We start from the raw sequence: 20,343 nt of genomic DNA, 5'->3' as shown, positions 1-20,343 counted from the left end.
TACAATTCTATGACATTAATTACATTTACAGTGGTCAGTAACCATCCTATACGCAGAAATTTTTCATCTTCCTTAAAAAATGCTGTACCCATTAAACAGCAACTCCCACTTTCCCCTCCTCCAGCCATCCCCCACTCCCGTGTTCTTCCTCCGTGAATTTGCCCATCCTCAGTATTTCATATACATGGATTCACACAGCGTTTGTCCTTTTTGTCTGGCTTATTTCACTAAGCATGCATTCAAGGTCCATCCATATTCTAGCATATATAAAAATTCAGTTCCTTTTTATGACTGAATAATATCTGCCTGTATGTATGTATCACAATTGATTTATCCATTCATCTGCTGATAGGCCTGGGTTGTTTTTTGGGAGCAAGTCATTGGACAATTTCTTTTCCCAAGTCCTTAGGGAACCTACTGCCCATGCTGCATACCCAAGGTTTCCTTTTGGAGAGTATATAGTGGTTCATGGTGTCTTAGTGTCTTAGTCAATTTGGGCTGCTATTGCAAAATACCATAGACAGTATTTCTCACAGTTCTGGAGGCGGGAAGTCTGTCGGGGTCTGGTGAGAGCTTTCTTCTGAGTTGGAAGCTGCTGACTTCTCATATCCTCACAGGGTAGAGAGCAGAGAGAGGAAGCAAGAGCTTTTGTGTCTCTTCTTATAGGAACATTAATCCTACTCATGTGGACTTCACCTTCATGACCTAATTATGTCCCAGAGACCCATCTCCTAAAACCATAACATTGGGGCTTAGGATTTCAACGTATGAATTTGGGGAGAGGGCACAAACACTCAGTCGATAACAATAAGCTCCTTCAGGATGGACCATATAAACACTGACGGTTTAAAATTGGTTTCTACCAATTATTTATTGAGCCCCAAGAAGAGGTCTGTTGCTGTATGTGTCAAGAGGGGAGGTCCATTAGCAAATAGTGGAGTTTACTACCTCCTAGGGAAAGTCACCCCAGGGCTCACCCAGGCACATCCTTACACTCCTTCACTCTCCCAGTCACCATCCCCACTACTGACACACACACTCTTCTGTCCCTCCTAGATCCTGTCCCAAACAGGTAAGTAACCATGAAAACATATATCCAAATGCATAATAGAGAAGAGCGGATGGAAGGTACCGGAAGGCAAGATGGCTGTTCTTCTGAGTGGTCAGGCAGGCCTTGGAGAAGAGATGGAATTTGAGCCAGATCATAGAAGGTGGGCTTGACTTGTGTAGGCATAAAAGATAGAGGGTAAGGGTCTATCACATTGAAGGAACCACTTGAACAAAGTCTCAGTGGGGAGTGTAGTGGGATTTCTGGGGGAGGGTTTTTGTTGGAGAGGGGGAAATAGGGAGGTGTAAATGGAGGAAAAGATAGATAATAGAGAGCTTGTAGTTCTAGACTGAGGACCTTGAACTTTACCTGGCATGTGGTGGGGAGCTCTGGGATAGATAAATGACACCATCAATCTGAAAAAAAGTCTATAAGCCAGTAACATGCATTAATTAAGAGGTGGTATGTGCAAGGGCCACTGGCACTTGGGCTAGAAAGGTGAAAGTATCACTCAGGATGGAACCTGGTGAATATGAATGTTTGAGGATTAGGACGAAGGGGATGGAAAAGAAGACAGAAAACAAAGATCTAAGGAAGGATGTTTAAGAGTGTGATCTTAGAAGTGGGCAAGGGGAGTTTCCCCAAGAGCCTGGTTATTGTTATGAGTTGCCCTAAAAACCTGAAAGGGAAGCATGTGATATTGCTGTTGGTTTAACAAGGGGAAGCACGTGGATGGATGCGGCAGGTAGGGCCTTAGTGGACTGGGTTGGAGGGAGTAGAAGCCGATGGACAATGGGGTGAAGAAGGGGTCTTGTGGCCATGAAGATGCTGAGTGAAGAGCGTGCTTTCCAAGTACATCATGATGGAGAAGAGAGGCGACTATGGTAGTGGACTGGAGAGGTCAATATGCTTAAGAGATCTACTATTATTATTGTTCTTGGTTGTTGTTGTTAGAAGAAAGGGCAATAGATCCATGTTTTACATTGACGGGAAAGAACTAGAGGACATGGTGGTTTAGGAACATGGATCTGGCAATGAAATGCATACTGGACTGAAGTTTGGAGGTGCCCAGATGACAGGGAGCTGCTGCAGGCAGCCCAGAGAGCTGTTGGAGAACCACAGCCTAGACAGAAATCGAACAAGGGGATAGAGTTATCAGGGAGGCTTTTGTAGAAGAAGGAACAGGACTTGGTTTTTGATTAAAAGCTGAAAAATAAACATCCAAGAAGTTGCCGAACTTGGCTTGGGTGATGTGGTGCATCTGACATGCTGGACCCATTTCCACCAGACTCCCTAAAACAGCTCAGGCTCACTATCACACATGTGTCCTGCGCCTCTGACAGTGACCCTGAAGAAACGTCAGACTTGGGGTTTCTCTTTGAACTATGATCTTTTGTATTAGGACCCGTGTTATGTGATCTTCCCAAACTAATTGCTCTGATTACCGTGCTTGTCCTCTGCCATCTTTCTTCCCATGAGTGTGCAGTCACTGTAAAGAGGCTGAGTCATTAGGGGAAGAAAGAGACACATAAGCCCACATCCGCAGGGGCTCAGTGACCTGTCAGTCTGGGAGCCTCGGGCAGCCGTACAAGGTACCTGTTCACATCATCATTTTGTTGTCAAAGCTGCCTTTTTTGCTTTCTTCCTTTTGCTTCCTGCTTCAAACTTATTTTTGGAGCATTTTAGTGACCTTGACCATGAAATGAAATGATGATGCCACTTCTCAAGGGAAATGTGTTTAAGATGTGCTGGTTCATGAAAGAGAATCATCAGTCAGAATTCCCCAAGGGCTTAACCTTCATCTGCTTTTCAAAGAGAAAAGCTGCTTTCTTCCCCTCACACAGAGAGCTCTGGCAGCTCCTTCTCCCTCTCCTCCTCTGTTGCTTGCCTGCTTGCCCGAGTAAGGGTAGGGTTTTATTCCCCCCCTCTTTGGAGACTTGTGGCGTGGCTGCAATAGTGATTTTGATGGCAATAGTGGTTTTTATTCTTTCTCTGTGATTCTTTCTATAAGTGGAAGTGGGGGAAAGAATCATGTGTGTCTGTTTTCTGACAGCAGAGCCACATGTCTCTCCTTGTGTCCCACCCCCACTCCCCAACCCTCCATGGATTGGGAGTCATTTTTTTTTTTTTAAAGTAGACTCCACGCCCAATATTGCGGATCAGGAGACGGATGTTCTACTGACTGAGCCAGCCAGGTGCCCCAGGTGTCATCTTTCTTATTGCTTATAATTGCAGTCTTACTTTATGGGTATTTGGAACTCTTCCTGAGTAGTCCTTCAAGGTGTCCTGAAAGGAAATGAGAGGAGCCTTCTGGCACACCTGGATAAAGGGAGCACAGATGTGAGGCTGGCCACATGGAGGGGAGCAGGAGAAGGTTGCGTGCTGGGACTCCAGGACTGTGGGCTGAAGCAGAGAGGACTGACTGTCTGCGATGGGCTCGGCTCCATGCCCAGGAGCTGGCAGGGTCTCAACCAGTTTCCACTGGCTGTCAGTCTTCATGTGAGTGGGCATTTTGCTGTGCTTGCTCTATGTCGTCTCATTTAGGGCCATGACTTGGGCTTACAAATTTAGCTCCCCGATTCTTTGGGCACCCAATGCAGATGCTTCCCAGGGATGCCTTACGGACAACTCTTGGGCCCAGCAGAGTCCTGGATCCCTTGTGTGCTGGTGGAAAGGGGCTTCAGGGCTTCCAGTGGAGAGTGTTGATTATTTCAGTACGTGTCTATGGGCAATGGGTGCCACTGTTACCTTCCGGAACACACATGGAAGTGCTGCTCTTAACCACTCCAGTTAATGTCTACAATGTTTTTCTTTCATTCTGGGTGAATCCTACCTAGTACAAGTGTGCTAACATTTCTGGCAAAATTGCTGTTCCTTCCTCTCTGTTTCTACCTTTTCTTCCGTTATTGTATATTATTATACTAGACAATATTATATTGTGAATACACAATTATATACATATATAGTTGTGTATATACAATTACACATATAATTATATATACTATACAATTATAATTATATAGTATAATTATATATAATTGTATATATATTATATATACACACAATAATACATATATTATTGTGCATATACAATTACACATACAATTATATTATATATACACAATTACATATAATTGTGTATATCAATATAATACCGTGTTATATATACACATCATTACATACATATTATATATTTATATATTTATATACATATATCTATTATATTACATATATCACACACATGTCACACATACACACCACACATATATTACACACATTCATATATGCCACAAATGTATATATATGTGCACATGCACATATTGTATATATTACATACATGTATACGTATATGTATATATTATATATTGCATATATATTCTATACACACACACACACACACACACACACACACGTACTACTTCCAATAAATTTTAAGGGACTGCATTCTTATTTACTAAAGGAAAGAACCCAAATAGTTATCTCATTTGAAAAACCATGTTTTGGTTGAATTGACACACATAAATCTCCATCTTTTAAGTACTTATTTAATTAAATAGTTTTTCACTGGGGAAGCAGTTCCATGGGAAAAGCTGAAGCACAGCCCATAAGGGCCCCTTAGTTGTGGTTCATGGTTCAGATATGCAAATGTTTTCAAGTGTAATAACTTTTGAAGATGTTTGATTTCATGAAATAAATTATCCTTGCTTCCATCTACTAAGACACAGAAAGATGTTTCATAAATTGATGTATAACTGGTCCCTATTTGTATGTCTAATCTCAGTCTCAAATTTATGAGATTTTGCTATTTGAAGAAAGAAGGCAAGACCACAAAAGCTGTTCTTATTTAGAGTTTGGAATTCAGTAATTTTGAGAGATTTAAAAGAAGTTTGGAAAAATTCATAGCCAGTTTTTCATGCTGACTTTAAGTGAAAGTTGAACTTATTTTCCTATTACAATTTTTTGAATGGGTGACATTAGCAAAGACTAATTTTTTTTAAACAGAATTGATGCTTCAGAAAATTCCTTCTTCCTTTTGAAATTCTAGGAAGATAATTTCTTTCTAAAGCATTGAGTACTAGCTTCTTTGAAGATAGATTCTTTTTCCAACAGCAAGCTCCAAATGATTCAGGAAAAATTATTTTTTTTGAGACTTGGGAGTGCCTGGGTGGCTTAGGTGGTTAAAGTGTCAGACTCTTGATCTCAACTCAGGTCTTGATCTCAGTGTGGTGAGTTCAAGACTCACATTTGGTGCCACACTGGATCTGGAGCCTACTTTAAAAAAATATATGTATATATTATCATGGGTGAGGTGGGTAGATCTCACCATGGGAGAAGCTGATACATGCTAGCTTTCTCTGTTTCTCCCACTCTCTCGGAATAACCAAATGTCTCCGAAGAATAACCATGATAAAAATAACACAAAGCTTCCAAACAGCACGTACTATAAGAACACTAGCAAATGTGGTAATTTAGTTTATGTTGGCAGCGTGAAGGTAATGGAGTTGTGATGACTGACAGTTCTTGTGTGGTATCAGTAAAATTCATTATCTGTGGGACGTTTCCTGTGCTGTACATAGTTTTACTATGAACTGATGCTGCATGGGCAGGCATGTGGGGGAGAATGTAGCAGCAATTTAGAAAGGGAAATGGCCTGGGATGATAGCCTTGCTGAAAGTAAGGATGTTCCTATGTTGAAATCAGTGCAATTAAAAGGATTTAGCAGTCAGATTATCAAGGCAGTCACTGAAGGGCTTAATAATTGCCCTCGACATTTCTTCTGTGCGGTGATTTGAATGGGAAGGATGATGTAATAATCACAGTCCCCTGAACAAGGTGCTTTGGGTTCTCCAACTCTACAGTAGTAGATAATTCAAGACCAAGCATTTAGAATAGTACAACCAGGTGGCAAAGGTTTAGGAGTCAGGGACCACGATTAGAGACCTGATAGCAATTATGAGAACATTTGCTTCTGTCCACTGTGGGTCTTTATAGTTCTAGGATATTTCTCTGAGGTGCTAAGGTTTTCTTGCAAATTTCTAGTCAATTTAAAATCTAGGGTCTTAGTATTAAAGGTATTGAATTTGTTAGGCGATTCTGAAAGTAGGTGGTTGACTACACCTATATTGCAGTAATTAAAATTATGTTCTGTAACCTCAAAGTGGCATGGTGGAAAGGAATAAACTTTGGGTTTGGAGTCCGATGATGTAATTTTCCAGACCTGGACCTCCTACTTCAAACACTCAATATGGAGGACAAATCATGTAGCCTCCGTATGCCTGAGTTAATTTGTCTATAAAATGACAATGTTCCCAATGGCTGCTACCTTCTCTAGGTGAGAGCGTGAGAATTAAGATTTGCTGCACTTGAAAGAGTTTTGAAATAACAATAATAAATGAAAATGAGATTTCCTTCGTTGCATTTTCCTTGACTGTATTGTTTTTGTCCTTTCGTTCTTGGTTTTGATGATTTGTGTCCTTCGCCAAAGAGGTGTCACTGATCTAATTGATCTTAGCTCCTTTATCGGAAGTATACATAATACATTAAAAAATGAGTGACGTGTGTTATTGTCCTCATCTTAGAAGTTCTGAAGTCTGTAATTTTAATTTCTAGAACTATTCAGAAGAAAATCACTGGTGATTTAATAACATTGTGAAATTTGATTTACGTATTAATAGTTTATATTTTACCTCTAAACTTTAGAAGTCCTTAGAGTCTAATTTTTTGTTTTTAAGATTTATTTACTTATTTGACAGAGAGAGACAGCAAGAGAGGGAACACAGGCAGGAGGAGTGGGAAAGGGAGAAGCAGGCTTCCCGCCAAGAAGGGAACCCGATGCAGGGCTTGACCTCAGGACCCTGGGATCATGACCTGAGCTGAAGACAGACGCTTAATGACTGAGCCACCCAGGTGCCCCAATTGGAGTCTAATTTATGTACACTACCTGTACTATCACAGAGCAAAAAAATGACATGATTCATGTGGTTTGTTTAGAAATGGAGAACACGTAAATTTTACGATTTTTTTCCTTCTCTTGGATACTTTGGGGTGGATGGAACACTATCTGAGGATTTGACCTGGAGGATGTTAAGGAAAATTATAATTTCAAAGCTCAGGCTGGTTCTTCCCCTGTTAAGGATGGAAATTTAGGCTGAGTTATTTAGAAAAACCAGACAGTGGCCTTTTTGGGTTATGAAAGTCATGCTCCCCGAGCACCAACACAACCATCATGACCTTAGAAGAAGGCCCTTGATAGAAAAGCACTTAACTGTTCTGTCAAATTTTGGTGTTCTTCCGCTGTGATGTATGCTCTGAAACTAGGGTGTGTGGAGTTTCAGCAACTGGATGAAATCTATGGAGTAAAGCAGGAGAAATTCCCACGTGTGGAGACAGCCAAATAAACTTTAAGAATGTTAAGATCTTGATGTGCCTGGGTGGCTCATTCGGTTGGGATGCTGACCCTTTATTTCCATTCAGGTCATGATCTCATAGTCCTGGGGGTGGAGCCTGCATCAGGTTCTGTGCTCAGTGGCGCGTCTGCTTGAAGATTCTTTCTGTCCCTCACCCTCTGCCCCTCATCCCGCTTCTACATGCTCTCTCTCAAATAAATAAAATCTTTTTTTTTTTTAAGATTTTTATTTATTTATCAGAGAGAGAAGGGGAGAGAGCGAGCACAGGCAGACAGATTGGCAGGCAGAGGCAGAGGGAGAAGCAGGCTCCCCGCTGAGCAAGGAGCCCGATGTGGGACTCGATCCCAGGACGCTGGGATCATGACCTGAGCTGAAGGCAGCTGCTTAACCAACTGAGCCACCCAGGCGTCCCTCAAATAAATAAAATCTTAAAAAAAAATTAAGAATGTTAGAATCTTGTTTTATGCTGTGTTGTCATTTCCCCTCTGTTATTCCCAAACCCTTGGGAGGAATCTGTTAAATCCTGCAGCCTTCTGTTAGTGGTGCTTTAGGGAGTGACCAAAGGGGAACTGTTAATTACATCAGGCAGGATGCAGGATTTCCAACCGTGTAGGGGGCAGGGCTTGGATATTAAACTGCATGTTAAAGAAGAATGTAAACCCAGAAGAGTGGCCTAGGGCACACTGAGATTACACTGGTGCTATAGAAAAAAAAATTGTGAAGTACTTGTAACCAGGCACAAAAACCACTGGGTGATATAGAGGTTTGGCTTTCAGAATAAAGCAACTGTTCCCTGTTCAGGGAGATGCAAACAAGTTCTGTCAAGTAAGTGGGATGTAATTGATGCCTCCCCCTGAGATAATTCCAAATATTACATTTTATTGCCTTGGATATTGACCATTTTTGCATCTATTAGCAAAATTCATTTTAGCATTGCCCATATAGGAAATCCTTCAGACACTCATTAGAATTCTTTTTGACATCTTACAGATTCTCTCACTAATTAATGAGTTAAATAAAATCTTGACATGTAATTCATTAGGAATTTGTATGAAAATCATGATTTTACCTATTTATTTATTTATTTTTAAAAGAGTCTATTTATTTATTTGACAGAGAGATCATAAGCAGGCAGAGAAGCAGGCAGAGAGAGAGGGGGAAGCAGGCTCCCCGCTGAGCAGGGAGACCGATGCGGGGCTCGGTCCCAGGACCCTGAGATCATGACCTGAGCCGAAGACAGAGGCTTAACATACTGAGCCACCCAGGCGTCCCTGTGATTTTACGTATTTAAAAATGATCTTTAACCCAAGTTTCTTTAGTGCTGATGGGATCATGCTGATTTTTCAAATGACTGAGTTCCTGACCCCTTCTTTTCTTTTTTTTTTTCCTAAAGATTTTATATATTTAGTAATTTATGATAGAGAGCAACTGAGAGAGTAAGAGCCTGGTGGAAGGGTTGAGGGAAAAGCAGGCTACCACTGAGCAGGAATCCCGATGTGGGGCTCGATCCCAGGACCCAGGGATCATGACCTAAGCTGAAGGCAGACCCTTAACTGACTGAGCCACCTGGGTGTCCCCCTTCTTTTCTTCAGTACCACATAACCATCTTGTGGGAGATGTTGAATGATTTCTGCCTCTAACCCTCACACTTCAGACAGAAAGGCAAAGGAACAAGGATTAGCTGCCTGAGGGCCCACTCTGAGAAGTAGCATGCTCAGAAAAAAATGGTTAGTGCACCTAGGTCACTGGGCACACAAAAATGTAGTATCCCTGATTTTCACTTTTTCACTCTATTTTACAAAGTTATTGCATATGGGGAATGGCACAGGCTGAATTGTTAAAATTATAAATGAATCACAATATGTGATAGCTATAATGATCGTAACCGATATAAAATTTCAATCAGTCATAAAATCAAGCAGTTAAAAGAATAGAAGATTCAGGAACATAGTTTAAAATTGATGTGTTTGTGGAACCAGGGTGATTTCCTCTTGGATTCATAGTTTCCAATCTGAGATATTAAGTCTTTCCCTATTTCCAACCGTTTGATTTAACGTTATGTTATCCAGAGACAGAGGCATTTGGAACATATAATTTCCTTGCAGAGGGAGATAAGAGGTCAGATGCTATGATCATTTTTGCTCAAAAATGTTAATTTCTTATTAAGATGAATGAAGTCTCCTCTTAGCATGGCTAGCATAATAATACTTTTTGTCTTTCATTTGTGGCTTGTAAAGAAATTGATTCGTATCGTGCTCCTCAGAAAATACTGGCTTCCTGGATCAGTATTTAGCTATTTCAAATGTGACTACAAGATTTTCCTAATATAACTTCTGTTAATCCACACTGATTTCACAGTCTTTTAAAAACTCTTTTTTTTTTTTTTAATTATTGAGGTAGAGTTGCCGTACAATGTTTTTAGTTTCAGTGTACAACATAGTTATTTGACAATTCTATATATTACTCAGTGCTCACCACAGTAAGTGTGGTCACCATCTCTTAACGTTGTAATACAACAGTATTACAATATTATCGACTGCATTTCCCATGCTGTACTTTTCATCCCTGAGACTTATTGATCTTATAACTGGGAGTTTGTACCTCTTAATCCCCCTCACCTTTTTCACCCATCCCTCTACATCCTTCCCCTCTGGTGGCCAATAGTCATCTGTATCTGAGTCTCTTTCTGTTTTGTTTATTTGTTTTTTTTTTTAGATTTGGCATATAAATAAAATCATATGGTATTTGTCTTTCTAACTTATTTCACGTAACATAGTACACTCCAGATCCATACATGTTGCAAATGGCAAGATTTCATTCTTTTTTTGTGGTTCAGTATTATTCTCTCTATATATAAAACCATTTTTTTAAACAGCTTTTTAAATTTTTAACTATTTATCAGTGGACAGTTAGGTTGTTTTCATATCTTGGTTATTGTAAATAATGCTGCAATAAACAAAAGGGTACAAATATTTTTTGAATTGGGGTTTTCATTTTCTGTGGGTAAGTACTCAACAGAGGAATTACTGGATCTTATGATAGTTCTATTTTTTTAAAAGATTTTATTTATTTGTTTGACAGAGAGATCGCAAGTAGGCAGAGAGGCAGGCAGAGAGAGAGAGGGGGGAAGCAGGCTCCCCACCAAGCAGAGAGCCTGATTCAGGGCTTGGCGACCCCAGGACCCTGAGATCATGACCTGAGCTGAAGGCAGAGGCTTAACCCACTGAGCCACCCAGGTGCCCCGGTAGTTCTATTTTTAACTTTCTGAGGAACCTCCATACTGTTTCCCACAGTGGCTGTACCATTCCCACCAACGGTGCACGAGGGTTCTTTTTCTCCACATCCTCACCAACCCTTGTTATTTCTTGTCTTTTTGATACTAGCCATTGTGATATGTGTGAGGTGAGATCTCTTTGTGGGTTTGATTTGCATTTCCCTGAGTGTGGGTGGTGTTGAGCATCTTTCCATGCTATCTTACAGTCATTTAATTTTCATCGAGGCCTTCAGTTTTTCTGTTTTCTGTTAAACTCATCATTAAAGTATGCTTACTCCGTAATTTCCTTCTCTGACCATGTAAACTCTGGCATGTTATCTTTATAACCAAAATAGCTTTGTTCTTTTTTATTATCAAAACAATATAAATTATTGTAGAAAAATTAGCAAATACAGGGGTGCCTGACTGGCTCAGTGGGTAGAACATGTGATTTTTTAATCTCAGGGTTGTAAGTTCAAGCCCCATGTTGGGCATGGAACTTATGTTTAAAAAAAAATGTAGAAAATACAGGTAAAGAAATGAATTCTGTCTCATGGCTCTATCCCTCAGAAATGAGAACAATTAATGCCTCAGGTCTGTCATTTCAATATTTTTCTATGGATAACTGTGGATTTTATTTTATGCATACATACATATTTAACAACACATAATCTTGCCGTTAAAAGTACTCTTTTTTCACCAAAATGAAATAAATAAATTCTTCCCATGTTGATAATAAATGTCCTGGAGCACATATTCTTAACCGTGGGCTCTGGAGTCTGACAACAGCTGAAATCCCTCTTCCGGTGTGTGTACTTGGGAAATTTCTTACTTTTACTAAGCCCCAATAATTTCATCTATAAAATGGATGTAACATTCACTACCCCCTTCATGGGTATATTGTGATGATTAAATAAAATAGTGCTTATACAACATCCAACATATAAGAGCATCACATAAATGGTAACTATTATAATTTCCCTATCATCAAAAATGACTATATTTTGTCTGGTCTTAAAAGTTGCATTAAAAAAATGAGTTAGGGTTGAGGTAACAGGGCCAGGGGAGATGGACTGTTTTTCTTGAATTGTCTTTAGAGATCATCGGTATGTTTGATAATCTGGTGCTGTAGCGGGAAAACCATGTGTAGTTTTCTTGATGACCTTTTGCTTGGTTAATGGGTTCTGATCCATTTACCTGCAGAGTTAAGGGTTACAGAGTGATTGTTTATAATGGAAGGTGAGCTACGATGTCCATTATTGGATCAGACTCTTAACTCTAGCCTTCATGAGACAACCAAACTTTTGTGGTTGGCAGCTGTGGAAATTTAATTTTGGTGGAACAGGGCCATTAATGATTAACAAAAGCACTATATGCTTGAGTTCATCTTAACAGCTCAGCTCCTAGTGGGTTTCTGGAGATGCAGAAGTCACGGCAAATTAAATCACATCTAATTCCAAGCAATATTTATTGCAAACTGGTCACTGACTCTAAATCCCATGCCATTTTTCTATTTCAGCGAAGAGATGTTTAAGCGTGGCAGGTAGCACATTTCTGGAATTTGATCAGTTTTTTGGTCATAAAACCAGTTTAGTCCTTTGATTATATACCACTATGACTTAATAGCCCCTTTAAATAAAGATTATTTTATGCTAATTTATTTTTTTTCTCTTTAGGCCTCCATTTATGATAACCTTATAGCGATGTGAAAGTTGGAATTTGTTTTAGTTAAGGGATAGAATATATTACTTTTTGGTCTTAATTAAATCTGCCAATTCACTGTGTTTTAATGGTACACTGGTAAATTCCCTTTTAAACATATAATTTTTTTTAACATAAGCAGCACTCCCAGCATGGAACCCATCAAATATTAGTTTTTGACCATGCCTTTTCTCATCCCCACCTTTTTAAAAGTAAAGATACTACTAATTTAAGAAAAATGGTGTTTTAAGATAGTGAAATTGTCATAAATAGTATAAAGCAAAAGGGTTAGAAGAAAAATACCTATTGGAAAGACAAAGCTCAGAGGGCTAAATGAGTACTCAAGTTCACATCTGGTAGATGGGAGACCTCAGCTTGGCTTTTTATCCTCAGGTTTATGCTCTTTATGTCTTTCTTTCTTTTAAAGATTTTATTTACTTATTTGACAGAGAGAGAGATCACAAGTAGGTAGAGAGACAGGCAGAGAGAGAGGGGGAAGCAGGCTCCCCGCTGAGCAGAGAGCCAAATGTGGGGCTCAATCCCAGGACCCTGGGATCATAACCTGAGCGAGGGCAGAGGCTTAACCCACTGAGCCACCCAGATGCCCCTATTTGAGGGTTTGATGGAAAACTTTGTTTGTGTGGGCCAGACATCTGTGTCTCTGATCTGTGTTGTGGTTTCTTTTTTTCTTCTCTCTGTTCCCCTTCCTGCTCGAGCCTGGCCTTCCACTTGCATTCCCCACTCGGATTAATGGCCTTTCTGCTACTCCCCACAGCTTCTTTTATGAATTATGAAGGACTGGCCTATGCAGATTTTGAAGAAAACATTACATAGAATGTAATGAAGTAAAATTACATTTTATTAAAATCCCTCAATTTTAGCATTTTCATGAACATCATTGATGATTATAATTCTACTGTCCCTGTGCCTTTCTGGAAAATGAGAAACTCATGTCATTTTGATTTCCAGTGTGTTGAGATACTCTTTTTTTCCCAACTTTATTGAGGAATAATTGAAAAAAACATGGTTTATATTTACAGTGTACAACATGGTGATTGATATATATATGCACTGTGGAATGATTACAAGATCATGATAATTAATACATCCAGATGCTCTCTTTCAGTAAAATAATCAAATGGCTTTTTATTTTTTCAGTGTTCCAAGATTCATGCAATACGTGCCCTTCTTAATACCCACCACCAGGCTCACCCAACCCCTTACCCCCTCCCCTCCAAAACCCTCAGTTTGTTTCTCAGAGTCCACAGTCTCTCATGGTTTGTCTCCCCCTCCAATTTCCCCCAACTCACTTCTCCTCTCCATCTCCCAATGTCCTCTGTAGTATTCCTTATGCTCTCAAGTAAATGAAACCATATGATAATTGACTCTTTCTGCTTTCCTTATTTCACTCAGCATAGTCTCCTCCAGTCCCATCCATGTTGATATAAATGTTGGGTATTCATCCTTTCTGATGGAGGCGTAATACTCCATTGTATATATGGACCATATCTTCTTTACCATTCATTTGTTGAAGGGCATCTTGGTTCTGCCTCAGTTTGGCAATTGTGGCCATTGCTGCTATGAACATTGGGGTACAGATGGCCCTTCTTTTCACTACATCTGTATCTTTGGGGAAAATACCCAGTAGTGCAGTTGCAGGGTCATAGGGTAGCTCTATTTTTAATTTTTTGAGGAACCTCCACACTGTTTTCCAAAGTGGCAGCACCAACTTGCATTCCTACCAACAGTGTAAGAGGGTTCCCCTTTCTCTACATCCTTTCCAATACTTGCTGTTTCCTGTCCTGTTAATTTTGGCCATTCTGCCTGGTCTAAGGTATTATCTCAATGTGGTCTTGATTTTAATTTCCCTGATGGCTAATGATGATGAACATTGTTTCATGTGTCTGTTAGCCATTTGTGGGTCTTCCCAAGAGTTACTATGTAAGAATTTTCTTTCTTTTTCTTTTTATGTTTTTAAAGATTTATTTTTTTGAAAGAGAGAGTGTGTGTGAGTGAGTGGGGGCAGGGCAGAAGAAGAGGGAGAGAGAATCCTCAAGCAGACTCCCTGCTGTTCATGGAGCCCAATGTGGGGCTTGATCCCAGACAATGACCTGAGGCAAAATTAAGAGTTGGATGTTCAAACAACTGAGTCATCCAGGTCCCCCCTCTTTTTCTCTCTCTTTTTAATTAAGTTTTTAATTTTAATTCCAGTATAACTAACATATAGGGCTATATTAGTTTCAGTTATACACTATAATGATTCAACAATTCTATATCTTTCTCACTTCTCATCCTGATAAGTGTGCTCTTTAATCTGCATCACCTATTTCACACTTCCAACCTCTCATGTCCCCTCTGGTAGCCATCTGTTCGTTCTCTGTAGTTAGCAGCCTGTTTCTTGGTGCAGGGATGCCTGGGCAGCTCAGTCAGTTAAGCTATAGAGTCTTGATTTTGGTTCAGGTTGTGATCTCAAGGTCATGAGATTGAGCACTGTTGTTGGCCTCCCTGCTGAGTATGGAGCCTGCTTAAGGTTCGCTTTCTCCCTTTACCTCTGCTCTCCTCCTTTCCCCGTCGATGTGCTCTCTGTTTCTTGGTTTGTATCACTCTCTTTTTTTGCCTTTGTTCATTTATTTTGTTTCTTAAATTCTGCATATTAATGATGTATAAGAATTCTCTAGTGTTTATGGAGTTGTTCAAAAGCTTAGCTATTTAATACTGTTATGTCATAAATTATTAATACTGACTTCATATCTTCTTTTACTATGTTTTGTTTTATGCCCATTTTGTAATATATTACAATATAATAAATTGCAAATATATAAATATATTATACACATATTTTTTCCCAGGGACAAAAATGATAGCATAGCATCCCCTTGTATGTCTCTAACAAATTTTCTGCTGTAAAACACCATAATAACCAAAAAGTAGCATATAAAACTTGAAAGAAATGCTATCTTAAAGATTCTGAGTAAACTGTAAATAAGTATACTAGTTGTAGGACCTTTAATGGTAAACTTTTTTACTTTAGTGTTCTTCTGCTCATGATTATCTCTCACCCAGATGATAAATGTTTAATTTAATTCATTGGTGTCATTGTATTGTCTTATTTCTAAAACACATTATAATGTGCACACAATTATATTTGCCCAGAAAGTATATTTGCTCTGGGATCCGTTATTATATATTGCATTAATTTTACCTAAAGCTACATATGAATGACACTATGTTGTCAGAGGAACTTGTGTTTATTTTCAAACGTGGCCTTTTAAGGATCCTTATCACTAAATAGGTTGCCTGATTTACTTGAGTCTCAGTGTCCTCACTGATAAAAATGGAGTGTGTGAAGATTGAAGTATGAAGCACATGTCAAAGACAGAAAAATGTCCATACCTGCTGATTGTCCTTCTTTCCTGCATGTCTGTCAGCTAAATAAATGGAAGAATAGGACCTGCCATGGGTTGAAATCCGTCACTCCCAAAAGACATGTTGACGTCCTGACCTCAGAACATGACCTTATATGGAAGTAGGGTTGTTGCAGATATAATCCGTTAAGATGACTTCATAATGGGGTAGGGTAGACCTTTAATTGAGTGCTCATAAGGAGGAGGAAATGTGGGCACAGACGCACGGAGGAAGTGGCCATATGAAGACTGAAGCAGAGCCTGAAGTTGCTCCTATAGACAAGGAGTGCTTGCCGCTTACTTCCAGAAGCTGGAATTGACAAGAAGGATCTTCCGCCAGAGGCTTTGTGGGGAATGTGTTCTTTCAGACACTTTAATTTCAGAATTTTGGCCTCCAGATCTGTGAGAGACAAAATTCTGTTGTTTTAAGCCACCCAGTTTGGGATACCTTGTCATGGCAGCCCTAGGAAACGCATACCAAGTCCAAGGGGACCTGGCGGTCCAAGGCATTCTAGATCAGATCCTGGCTTGTCCTTGGTGGTCAAGCACCTCGAGAATCTGGGACTGAGATACCACCCTGTGTGTGCAACTTGAAATGGGTGTGAGCCATACCAATAGTCTATGTTGAAAATCTTAAATTTGGGAGGTCATGAGTCCCTTTGGAAATCTTTCGGGTGCTGCTCATAACTTTCAAAGCAAGGGGAATGCACACATAGATATACAACATTTTACATGGAATTTTGTGGCATTCACAGTCTCTCTAGGGGATTTATGACACCCAGTAAAGAGTTCCTCTCAAAAAACAAGAATAAATGTAGCTAAATAGACACTGAACAAGTAATATAATCAAATTCATATTTAACAAAACAGTGGTTTTTAGAAGTTGGCGGGTGGAGAGATCACCTTGGGATTTTATGTATGAACACAAGAGTTTGCCTCTTAATTTACATATTTTCTCCCATGGCATTGTGGGAAGTGAGTAGGAACTAATTATAACAGCCAGCATTTATTCTATTCTGGCTACTGTGATACGTGCTTTTTCTTCATTATCTCCAAGTGCAGGCCTGTGTTAGGAGAGGCACCGTTTAGCGTTCTTTCACTCCCATTCATAGAATCTCAAATTCTGACTTTTGATGTTTTCTGCAAATTAGGATGTACTTACAGGCACAGGGACACATTAGGAGAATCTAAGAATGTACTCAGAATGTGATTTTATATGTTTGATCCATTAATAGGCCATACTGTCTGGAGTGCAATTTGAAGGAATTTTTTAATACATCTTGAAATTGTCATATGAATAGCATAATTATATACATGTATTTTGCCTATATGTATATATACAAAGATATACATATGATAATATATGCAAATGTATACACATGTATATTTTGCAGGTGTTTATTCAGGTTTTAAAAATATCTTACCATTTTTGAAATCTCATTTTCACATTTGTCCCTTTTTCAACCTGCTTGGAATCTCAGACACTAGTAGCAATCTGGGACTCTATTGATCTTGGGGAGGCTCTCCAAACCACAGCTTCTCAAGGTGCCCCATTCTGGGACGAAGGGGAGGGGCTTTCTCTCCAGGTCTCCTCAGAGTTGGCTTCAGCAGGCCTGCTTCAGGCCTGGGTGGATTGATTTTTAACAGCTTCTCTGCCAATCGTGGTGCACAGGACAGTTTGAGAACCTCTGGCTCAGAGAGACGAAAGAGAGCTTGAGGGGTCCATAGGGGAGGGATTTGGATTTCCCCATCACCAAACCCCAGAGTCGTTGGCTCAGAGAAACCATGATGCACACAGCTGTGCCCTCCCAGCAGAGGTTTCATGTTTGGAAAATCTCAGAGCAATGACAGTCGACTAACTTCAGAGAGCACCCAAAATACTTGACTGATTTTGTAAGGCAGAGAGGTAGAAATGCTCGGATGGCAGACTCCAAAATGGAAAAATAGAACCTATTTCCAAATTCTGCACCCCTGTCCCCGAGCAAATGACTACTTGGCTCCTATAAGAAGTGAGATAATTGTGATGGTCCTTTCATTGTTCCAAGAAAAAAAAATGCATGCAAATTATCAAAGGAACTGAAGGTACTACATTAGGCAATACTTGAATTAAAGCAGCAAGAATGCCCACATAATAGTGCAGCTGAAACCATAAAGACAACCTAAGATCCGTGTTCAGGCAACCTGGACCATTGCCGTAAGGCAGGTTAACATAGAATGCTGGCCTCCAGACCGTTATCATCATTCTGGTGTGGTTGCCTTTCAACAGCAACTGTTAAATCTCAACCATCCTGGAGGTAAACTGATTTAGGAAAATGCTTGGAGCAAGGTTCTCATCCCTCCCTTAAAAGTTAGTAATTTAAAGGCAATAGTACCACAAAGAAATTGGGCACAACAAAAGCTAATGTTTCTACATCTGATAGCTTGGAATCCATAAGAAATAGTCTAACAGAAATTGAAGCAAATTTTCTTTTCTTTAAAAAGTGTGTGTGTGTGTGTGTGTGTGTGTGTGTGTATGTGTGTGTGTAAATATTCTGGATCTGTTGGATATGTCAGATGTGGCTCTGCTACCTTTTCTCACCAAAAAGTGACTTCACAAAACAGTCAAAATAAAGATCAAGTTTCTTGGGGAATTGTACTGATTGCCATAAACCAATCTCAGTTTTCAGATTTCCAGAAACTTCTATAACTCTTACAGTATTCATTTTTAGTTTGTGGATGTTTTCCAATGGTTTGTAAACTTAAACATCCAACAAACTTTTAGCTTTTGTTGCAAACAGAAGATTCAAGTTTTAAGTCTTCTTGATTAAATCCCATGTTCTTGCTCCTGGGTATCATGTAACTGATTAGTAATACCTTATATATGTAGGAAAAAGACATTCAAACACATGTACTCTTTATTGCTTATGCCCACCAATTCTAAATAACAATCCTCAATGATTATGTGGGAGGTCTTAGGGCAACTCACAACAGATTTTGTCTATTCATCTGTGCAGCAGGTGTAGAAAAATGAGAGGGAGGTTCTGGCCATCTAATTTCAGCTTTGGAGGCCTTAATCCACTTGTAGTTCTCCGGTAACAGAGAGTCAAGGCTCTAGTGACTCTTCAAATGACTCCTCCTTTTTTTTTTGAATAAATGAAGAATGTTCTTCTATGAGAGCATTAGACCTTTGGCTTTGCTAATTAAGAAAGGTGTTCCTGATGTGTTAAAAAAAATTTTTTTTTAATGCACTTGTATTCATTGTATAATAAAAATCTTCAAAACTTTAAATTCTTCCCTCCTGTGAAAGGGGGATTAAGGTTTGTTCTACCCTCTTAGGTTCCATGCCTGGACCTGCAAGTTTAACTAGTACTAGAAAGACACACAAATTTTATTTAATATTTTACATGCACACAAGAGTCTTCATAAGATGAAAGAAGAGTTGGAGAAGCAGTTATAGAACCAAGAGCTCATATACTTTTTTTTAAAACAAAGAAATGATACATTGGGGAGAAGTGAGGAGACAAAGGAATTTTGTTGGAGGGCAGTCAATTGTGGGACAATGAGACTAGAAGACTAACAGAGATAACAGTTATTTTTAGTAGATTTGTTTAGGTAGTTCTATTTTGGCATCAACAGTCAGTCTGTGATGAAAATATTCTTCACCTCCTGATACAGGGAGGACATGGTTCTGGTGGGAAATTTCACGACTTGCTAATAGGTAGAAGGGAGACGTCATAGAACTCTTTTTGCACTGGCTGTGTCTCAGGAACTTTCTACCAAAGTGGCATATTTTGGGGGTGATATGTTCTGAACCCCTTCACCTGTTTGCACTCTTAATTATTGCCTCACTTTCAAAAACATCATATGCTCTTAGAAGCCATCGAAATAAATTCCCTTGAAAATTCGATTTATGCCAATTGACAATTTAAATAATTTCTCCAAAATCATTTATTTACAGTTAAGGGCCCTAATAAAATAAATTCTTAAAACAAATGCCTCAGAGATCTTTTGACGAGGGAAAATATAGTCCTTAAAAGAGGATTTCCTGGATAATCTGGGATTTCAAAGTACTGTGCTCAAGTTTTCCAAGTAAGGCATACTTCTTACTCTTAAAGACTTTGTAAGAGGATGGTATCTCTGGAGCCTGAATAAGTATGACACCAAGCCAATACAAAGGCTTTTTGAGAGGAAAAGCATAGCCGCCTGGAACAGTCCTGGGGGTGGCAGACCTCTGGGTAGGGGGGCCTGGACATGCACGGCCTCTTGTAGGTGCCAAAAAAAAGGTCTAGTGTAAAGTGGAGGTCTGCCTTTTTTGTGTTCTAGGGTAGATTAAAAAGAGATTATGGGTGTGAATGGCAGGGAGCAGCCAGCGATTAGAGAAGGAAAACTGAAGATTTCAGGAGCTATTCTGTCAGGTTAATAACACAAGCCAGTGATTATTAACTCTAAATGCTGTTTTATTTTACTGAGGAGCTTGAAATAAATGTTTTCTGGGAACTAATATTCAGACCTGCAGTTTTCAGGAAGGATGCCTTGTTTGAGGCAACAAAT

This window comes from Mustela putorius, unplaced genomic scaffold, assembly GCF_011764305.1.
Source record: "Mustela putorius furo isolate JIRA1106 unplaced genomic scaffold, ASM1176430v1.1 tig00001059_pilon_pilon_pilon, whole genome shotgun sequence".
Lineage (NCBI taxonomy): Eukaryota > Metazoa > Chordata > Mammalia > Carnivora > Mustelidae > Mustela > Mustela putorius.
Note: the sequence above shows the minus strand (reverse complement) of the source record.